This window comes from Balaenoptera physalus (assembly GCF_965194825.1).
Source record: "Balaenoptera physalus genome assembly, chromosome: 8".
NCBI lineage: Eukaryota > Metazoa > Chordata > Mammalia > Artiodactyla > Balaenopteridae > Balaenoptera > Balaenoptera physalus.
The window spans coordinates 24,587,436-24,596,334 of NC_138887.1; positions in this window are offsets into that span (position 1 = coordinate 24,587,436).

The window sequence follows — 8,899 nt, forward strand, 5'->3', positions numbered from 1 at the left end:
TATTTTTCAGTTTGTTAATATGGTGTATCACATTGATTGATTTGCATACCTTGAGGAATTCTTGCATCCCTGGGATAAATGCCCCTTGGTCATGGTGTATGATCTTTTTAATGTTTTTTGGATTCTGTTCGCTAATATTCAATATTTTGTTGCGGATTTTTGCGTCTATGTTCATCAGTGATATTGGCCTGTAATTTTCTTTTTTTGTGATATCTTTGTCAGGTTTTGGAATCAGGGTGACTGTGGCCTCGTAGAATGAGTTGGGAGTGTTCCTCCCTCTGCAATTTTTTGGAAGAGTTTGAGAGGGATAGGTGTTAGCTCTTCTTTGAATGTTTGATAGAATTTACCTGTGAAGCCATCTGGTACTGGGCTTTTGTTTGTTGGAAGATTTTAATCACAGTTTCAATTTCATTGCTTGTGATTCATCTGTTTGTGTTTTCTGTTTCTTCCTGGTTCAGTCATAGAAGGTTGTACACTTCTAAGAATTTGTCCATTTCTTCCAGGTTGTCCTATTTATTGGCATAGAGTTGCTTTTAGTAGTCTCTTATGATCCTTTGTATTTCTGCGGTGTCAGCTGTAACTTCTTTTGCATTTCTAATTTTATTGATTTGAGTCCTGTCCCTTTCATCCTGGTGAGTCTGGCTAAAGGTCTGACAATTTTGCTTATCTTCTCAAAGAACCAGCTTTTAGTTTCATTGATCTTTGCTGTTATTTTCTTTGTCTCTCTTTCATTTTTTTCTGCTCTGATCTTTATGATTTCTTTCCTTCTACTAACTTTAGGTTCTGTTTGGTCTTCTTTCTCTAGTTGCTTTAGGTGTAAAGTTAGATTGTTTATTTGAGATTTTTCTTGTTTCTTGAGGTAGGCTTGTATAGCTATAAACTTCCCTCTTAGAACTGCTTTTGCTGCATCCCATAGGTTTTGGGTCATCATGTTTTCATTGTCATTTGTTTCTAGGTATTTTTTAAATTTCCTCTTTGATATCTTCAGTGATCCATTGGTTATTTAGTAGCATATTGTTTAGCCTCCATGTGTTTGTGGGTTTTTTTTACAGTTGTTGTTGTTGTTTTTTTTTTTTTTTGTAATTGATTTCTATTCTCATAACGTTGTGTTTGGAAAAGATGCTTGATACGATTTCAATTTTCTTAAATTTATTAAAGCTGGATTTGTGACCCAAGATGTGATCTATCTTGAATAATGTTCCATGTGCGCTTGAGAAGAAAGTGTATTCTGCTGCTTTAGGATGTAATGTCCTATAAATATTAATTAATCTATCTGGTCTAATGTGTCATTTAAGACTTGTGTTTCCTTATTAATTTTCTGTCTGGATGATCTGTTCATTGGTGTAAGTGGGGTGTTAAAGTCCCCCACTATTATTCTGTTACTGTCAGTTTCCCCTTTTATGGCTGTTAGCCCTTGCCTTATATATTGAGGTTCTCCTATGTTGGGTGCATAAATATTTGCAATTGTTATATATTGTTCTTGGATTGATCCCTTGATCATTATGTAGTGTCCTTCTTTGTCTCTTGTAATAGTCTTTATTTTAAAGTCTATTTTGTCTGATATGAGTATTGCTACTCCAGCTTTCTTTTCCATTTGCATGGAATATCTTTTTCCATCCCCTCACTTTCAGTCTATATGTGTCCCTGGGTCTGAAGTGGGTCTCTTGTAGACAGCATATACACAGGTCTTGTTTTTGTACCCATTCAGCCAGTCTGTGTCTTTTGGTTGGAACATTTAATCCATTTACATTAAAGGTAGTTATCCATATGTATGTTCCTATTGCCATTTTCTTAGTTGTTTTGGGAGTTTTTTGTAGGTCTTTTTCTTCTCTTGTGTTTCTATCTGGGCTTTGTTTCTTTCTATATTCACAGTGTATTTATTTCTCTCATCTCAGTTTACTCATGATGCATACTCCACTCTCTTCCAATAAGATTTTGGGAAGAATAAAATTAATATACAGGAAAAAGGGAAAAACATTATGAAATTTAAAAATAAACTTAAGCCACAGATACAGGAATCATCAAGCTCTAGATTAAAAAATTACTAATATTGTGATAAATGATCATACATTTCTGAAAATCAAGGCCAGAAAAGGCAAACGGATATTGTGCCACTCACAAATTATACTAATTCACATGTAAATATACATCTTTTTCTCAGAAATCAACTGGGAATTTTACACCATGACATTTAACAATAGAGTAGAAAATATCTTTAACTACCACAAAGGTGTCTTAATTAATTTTAATTATTCTAGTAATACCTGTTTTTATAAAATTTTCCAGAAGATACAGAATCACTGTTTTAATGGTTAATACTTAAAGAATTCTTCTCTGAAGTGCAGGATATTATATTAAATCAATATAGAAGACTGAAACAGAAGGTCCAGATACTTTTATTAGGTACTCTTACTTAATACTGGGATAGAACTTGGAAAATATTTTCTGATGGATATTAAAAATGTCTGCTAGGCTGTCCTCAAATGTCAGTGTCTTAAAAGAGTCTTTGGCAGGTATTGAATGGCAGTAGACATGAATGAATCCCCTGATAAGTATATTTCCTTCAAATATGTTGCTAAAGTGAAATTCAGTTGCTTTATATAGCAGAAGCAAGGGAGGGAAAGTCGTCATACTTTGAATTTTTAAGAATCGGATGTTTAATCTTAAAGACAATTCAGAATTGATGCAGGCATTATGCATCATCAGTTAGATGCAAATCTGTACTCAGAAAAGAGCTTTGGCTCTTAAGTGCTATGAGAAAATGTTGGATGTATGAACTTTAAACCACAGGAGATATTACAAAGTGAAAACAAAAAATATGAAAGTGTTAGTAGCTCTGTATAACTCAGAATGTCTAAATTGTATAAAGGATAAGGCCATAATAAACCATGAAGCCAAAGGAAAGTTTTGATGCTATCATTTAAGTCTACTGCTTTAAATGTTGGAGAACACACATGGAACACAAACCATTTTCGAATAAGTAGAATTGATACTGAGATGCCTTTCCAGTCATGAATCAGTCATGAAGCCTAATCTCAACACAAACCCACTACCAAAATGCAAGAGGTGTGAGGGTGATGCTTTGGCCTTTTTGTATTTTCATGGAGGAAAGGCATTTATTGAATTCACTAAAAGATCTAGTAAGTGATTATAGATTAAATAGTAAAAATATATGAGGAAACAGCCATTTGACAATTTAAGGTTGGGATTAATGTCTGGGTATAAGTGATATGGTAATGTAAACATAAAAGTAACTAGTAAATATTAAAAGAATAAATAAAAATTTGTACAGAAAAATTAGAATCAATGTTTAAAGAATCATCCTGATAAACTGTCCTCTGTTTATTAACTCTGGAGACTAGTTCAAGAGATCTCTGGGTATTATAAATAGGCAGAAGATAACAAATAGCTTGTAATGTTTCCAAGAGTAATTTTGGTTTAAACACAGGCTTTACATGGTAACTGCCCCAAAGTACCTTGTTCTACAACTCTTAACTTCTAACTGGTTTGAAGGACTGAAAGAAGGTAGACCAATCCATTAGGTTGGATAAAACTCTTTCTGAAACTATATTTACTTATAACTCACTAGCAATTTTCCTCTTTGAAGATCTCTATTTTCTAATGAAGTAATTGGAATTGGTATATATTTAACACCTACTAAGAGTGTGATTATTCAAAGTATGGAAGCAGAGTGTTAAGAAAATTCAAGTCCTTTTGAGGGGAGGGGGAATGCCACAATTTAAAGAGGAAAATTACTTTAACAGCTCAGTTTTGATGACAGTAAGTCTTAAAGACTTCTCTTTAAGGAATTATTCTGGCTTTCTTTTTCCTGAATAAATGTAATTGTCTTACAGTCAGCTTTCAATTACCTCCACCCAATCTGAGTGGAACAGAAATGCCCTACCCCTTCACGGCTATCTGTTGTCACTAATAATCTGAGTTGGAAAATCATAACTATGAAATGCATGTTTGTGCCAAGAAAAATATTTCATAATTTTAAAGTAGTAGTATTACTTGAATTCATCTATTATGTATTTCAATTCTATGAAAACTGGGACCACAACTAAAATATGATACCAGACACAAACTCTTATTCAAAGACTGTAGTTCTCCCGAAGGATAAAGATAAAGCAAATTAATCACTTTAATCTCAACATCAACTATAAGGAGATTGTTAGTAAAACAGCTGAATTTACCCAAGAAAACCCCTAAAGTAGAAGTTATTTGTTCATATGCACAGTGCAGAATCCTCACATTTCAAATTTCTAACAAAATTTAACACTAATTCTAAAGTGTACTTTAAAGTTAATTAAAAATAAAACGTCTGTCTTTAAGCCAAAAGTGAAAGAGTTAGAAAGTACTACAGTAACTTGGAAGTCAAACTAGGTGACTTCCATTCTGTGAAAGGACAGAAAAATGATTCCTTGGCACTTAGAGTCACACAAGTGTATATTATAGTTTAAGGCAATTTAGCTTAATTAACCACTTGATCTTAACGTGAGTTAGTTAAAATATAGATACATATATTTTATATTAATTTATTTATAGGTAGGAATAATTTTTGCTGAACTGTGGTAATGTTCTCTTTTGCTCTGACAAAGAAAAAGAAAAAGAAGGAAGAAAGGGAGGGAGGGAGGGTGGGAGGAAGGAAAGAAATTTGAAAGTTATGTTAATGAGCCAACTTGAAAATACACTATATTTTATTATATATCAGGCTAGTATTTGTGCAAGAGAAAACGTTGTTACCTAAATATCCCAAAGGATAAACATTAAAAAAGAAAAAAAAGAGCCAATTTGTGTCAGCAGTTCAGTCAGGGAAGTCAGAGCAGTGAGCTAATTGGAGCAAGGGAAGGTGACAGATTGGGATGACAATTTTCAAGTTTAAAATGTATTCGTCTATCCCTCATAATGCAGAAATATTTGTTTATTTGCTGCCTTCTTCACTGTTAAGATTTATCTTTTTCTCTTCCATGAATTTCGTTTTCTTTCTGTAGTCCCTTCTGAAAGGGAACAGGAATGCTGCTCTTGAGTTGCCTTCCTCCATTAAGAGCCAAAGTCTACTCTGAGAACCTTCTGGGGAACTCCCAGTTGCTGAGACATGAGTTAAAATTTAGCAAATGGATTTATTGATTGTTACAAAAATAAAATATAGATGTTTATAAGCTTAATAGCCTTACTACAACATTAACACTACTTCCTTGATCATATTAATGGCACAGACTGGACATTATTTCAATAACCACCTTAGTTCTAAAGCCAAAAGAACTTAATTTATAAAATGGCCTTTTTTTTATAACAGATAAATGTGCAGTACAGTTGCATTTGCACTTGATTGAAAGCTACATTGAATTATATGCCATTCTTTGGAGAGAATTCTACTTTTAGATTTATTTTTTGGAAACAATCAAACAGCTGCTTTTAGTTTAAATAGTTTATTCTTGCTAAAAGCGATGGCAGTCCAGAAACATTTTTCTATCAAGGTTTATCTCCATTTGTTAAAGTTTAGATAAGAGACTGCCAGATTTTCTGCTTCAAAAGAGATAAGAACAACTGTAACCACAGACACTGCTCATTTATCACTAGCATGTATGGTTCTACAGAACAAAGTAAAAATGCATCTATCTCTGCTTAGAAAGAGAATACATTTGTATTACCAAGGAAGAAATATCAGATATTTAATTTCAAATGATAGTGACACAGTTTTGGTGCAAGAGGAGAGAATAATTCATAACTAATAAAATAATGAAATTTTAAAGATAAAGTTGATAAATTAGTTTTGAACTTCACTAGATTCAGGTGTTTTTAAGGGTTTTTGGAGAAGAGTGAATGTTTAAAATTGTCGCTTATTTTTATTCTAATGATCAGGATCGAAACATAGTGGTTTGTCTATTCACGAAGATTTTCAAATATTTTTAATGACTACATAGTATCCTTTTTCAATTCAGCCCCCAATATTTATGTGTATTTAAATAAATAAATTATTGAGGATTACTAATTATTACAAACAAAATAATTATTAGCAATTACTGTGTAGGTAGTACAGTCTAGGCATGATGCTAACAGAGAATTAAAAGACAACAAATAAAGAATTGCAGAGGGAGAAGCTCTATAAAAAATACAAATAATCAGAATATAGTATGAGAGGGATTATGGGAGAACAATGATAATTAATTTATGGATAAAGCAAGATTCATGGAAAGGAGGATATTGGACCTGGGGCTTGAAGAATAATCAGGATTATACCGAATAGAGAATAAGAAGGGGTAAGGCACACTATTTAAGGGGCGTAAGCAAAGGCACTGAATCATAAAATATTAGGAGTTTAGGGACAGAAATACAGTATGACTTGATCATACATTACCAGGTGCTGAAATGGTCTGGCAGGAAACACGTAGGAAATATAGATTTAATGAAGAAAATGTGATTGAAGCTCTGGCAAAATTGCATGGTACATTTTTGTCATGGCAAATAGGTCACTATGGCTAAAATATCTTTGGGTAACCAAGGAAAAAAGAAGCAGATAAAAGACTGGAGAGATATGTTTGTAGCAAATTGACAAGCACATCACATCATGTTAAGTTTGTATTTAACTTCAGGCAGTGAAGGATCACTGAATTTAAGCTGAGAAATAACGCAATGGGATGTTAATAGAGAAAACTACTAGTAATGCTATGTAGTATAAGAATGTGAAGGAACTGAATTGCATAAGACCAGGGTCATGTCAATTTTGCCTTCCCATCACTCTTCTTCCCCCTTTTAGTAAATGCACCTTTTCTTTTTTTCTGAATCTGGAAGGAAGGAGCATCCTACCTTACCTTGGCTGCGTTAATTATGGTATCATTTATCCATGGCTAGAGCTAAAGGACCAGAGAAAAGTATGTATGCCAGCTGCCTGAAAATTACAGATTAGAGGTGAAGAGAAGAGAGAAAGAGACTAATTCCTGACAGAATTCTATCCCCATATCTAATCTCTGAAAACAGCTCCATCCCATTTCTAAATTTTGTTTATGTGAGTATAGTATATTGAGTGTGAAAATGGCACCAACTCTTCCTCTCTCTCTTTACCTGTGCCCTTTGCAATGTGAATTTTCATCTCCTTCCATCAAAAATAGCATCTATTTCCCTACACTTTAAATCTAGGATAGGCTGTGACTTGCTTTGACCAATAGAATGAGGCAGAAGTGACTGTGTTCCAGTTATGAGCCTTGGCCTCAGAAGGCCTACGTTCTCCTGAAACCCTGCCATTGCCATAAGAACAAACCCAGGGCAACCTGCTGAAGGTTGAGAAACCATATGGAAAAAAGTTGAGTCAGCCTAACCACTAGGCAGCCAACCTGCCAGTCTACCTCAGACACATAAACTAGCCCAGCCAAGGTTATTCATACCCAGTCCATGTCAACAGAATTGCTCACCCAACTCACAGACTTACAGAGCAAAATAAATTTTAGTGTTATATTCCACCAAGGTTTTATGTTTTTTTCTGATGCAAAATTATTGTGGCAGTACATAGTTGATACAATAAGCCAACAAATTTCCCCTTTTTTGAGTAAGTTACCTGGATTTGAGGTTCTGACACAACAGGTTAAGAAGGCATTTCGATATCTAGGTGAGAGTTCAAGCCAGAAATACTGTGGAACACACAAGTCATTAACATTAAAAACCAATCTAATGAGTAATGCACAAAACATTTATGCAATTGTATATGGTTTGGGACAAAGTGGGCATTATTATGAATGATGCTAAAATTTATATCTAGAAAAATTGGATGATTTATAATTAAAATGGAGAATAAAGAAGCAGACCAGATAAATGTGCCCTAGGAAAACAGTAAGTGTAATAAAGGTATTTTGCATCCGATGTCCTAAGGGCAGTGAGGAGAAGAGTGGAGTTAACATTTAATGTTTCAAATGTTTATGGAGTTCAGATGGAGTCTGAAATGAAGGCATTGTGTTTGATAATTAGCAACGCATGAAAGGTGGAACTTTTCGAGAGGAATTTCAGTGAAAATAATACAGTTAAAATGTAATAGAAAGTACAGTCTGCGTAAATCAGTAACAGTGATTGTTATATTCTCTATATCTACACATATATATTTTTGAAAGGTAGGAATACGTATGTATTTATTCATTAATTTACCCATTCAACATTTATTTATTGCCGGCTCTCTGCCATGTTTATTGCTAGGGGTGGAGATAGAGCCTCTGACCATAGTCTAATGGATGAGATAATTTGTGCATATACACCTGAAAAACACTAAAAATAAGACGATAGAGGAAAACATTAAATAATATAAAATGTCAGATTATCATAGAGGTAGAAATAACCAGCTTTACCTTTCATAAGGCTTCCTAAAAGATAACAAATTAATTAAGTTTTAAAGTGTGCATTTAAATTCTCCATTTGTTTTGTTTGTTCGTTTGTTTTGTTTTGAGGGATTGTTTTGTTTGTTTTTAAGCTTTTTTATTAAAGTATAATGCATACAGAAAATGCGTGTATCATAAGCATATAGCTCAATGAATTCTCACAACCTGAACTTAGTTCAAGAAACAGAACATAACCAGAACCCCAGAAGCACTCCCTGTGCTTGCTTCTAGGCCTTACCGTCCACCTCTCCTACCCCCCAGGTAAACACTACCTTGACGTCTAACAACATGGATTAGTTTTGCCTGCTTGGTATTTTATATAAATTGAGTCAAAGTTATATTTCATATTTTAGTAATATACTCTTTAGTGTCTGTCTTCTTTCATTCACATTATAAATGTGAGATTCATCCATATTGAATGTAGTTGTAGATAAATAATTCTCATTGTCATGTCATATTCCATTGTGTGAATGAATATTCTACAATGTATTTATCCATTTGGAATAGTGCTGCTATAAATACTTTAGTACCTATCT